Below are 784 nucleotides of genomic sequence, written 5' to 3' on the forward strand. Positions count from 1 at the left end.
CCCCATGTCCATCTGTCCTTCTGCAGGCAGGCGGCTGCGCTGTGAGCGCCCTGACCCAGCCACCCGCTGCGGGGACTCGCGCCCCCTGAGCCACACTCCACCATGTTCAACCTGATGAAGAAGGACAAGGAGAAGGATGGGGCCCGAAAGGAGAAGAAGGAAAAGAAGGAGAAGAAGGAGCGGATGTCGGCGGCTGAGCTGAAGAGCCTGGAGGAGATGAGCATGCGCCGGGGCTTCTTCAACCTCAACCGTGCCTCCAAGCGAGACTCCAAAACCCGCCTGGAGATCTCCAACCCCATCCCCATCAAGGTGGCCAGCGGCTCCGACCTGCACCTCACAGACATCGACTCTGACAGCAACCGGGGCAGTGTCATCTTGGACTCGGGCCACCTGAGCACGGCCAGCTCCAGCGATGACCTCAAGGTGGACGACGCCAACTTCAAGGGCTCAGTGTTGCAGCGGGCGGCCAAATTCGGCTCCCTGGCCAAGCAGAACTCCCAGATGATCGTCAAACGCTTCTCCTTCTCCCAGAAGAGCCGGGATGAGAGCACCTCAGAGACATCAACGCCCTCTGAGCACTCGGCGGCACCCTCCCCGCAGGTTGAGGTGCGGACGCTGGAGACCCAGCTCACTAAGCAAGGGGTCCCCCTGGGACACACCCGTGCCCCCTCTGCCACCTCCCTGCGTGCCAGGGTGCCGGAGCTGGTCGGCAAGAGGTTCCCCACCGAGCTGCGGCTGCCGGCCGGGGTGCCCCCGCAGCCCCCAGCCCCCACGCAGCGGGGGA

The 784-nt window shown here is 64.7% G+C and overlaps 1 pseudogene; it reads left to right on the forward strand.

The window, feature by feature from the left end:
* Positions 1-102: 102 nt before the first annotated feature.
* Positions 103-784, forward strand: part of LOC104547759 — a 1,010-nt pseudogene continuing 328 nt past the window's right edge.

Source organism: Mesitornis unicolor, unplaced genomic scaffold (assembly GCF_000695765.1).
Source record: "Mesitornis unicolor isolate BGI_N332 unplaced genomic scaffold, ASM69576v1 scaffold32321, whole genome shotgun sequence".
NCBI lineage: Eukaryota > Metazoa > Chordata > Aves > Mesitornithiformes > Mesitornithidae > Mesitornis > Mesitornis unicolor.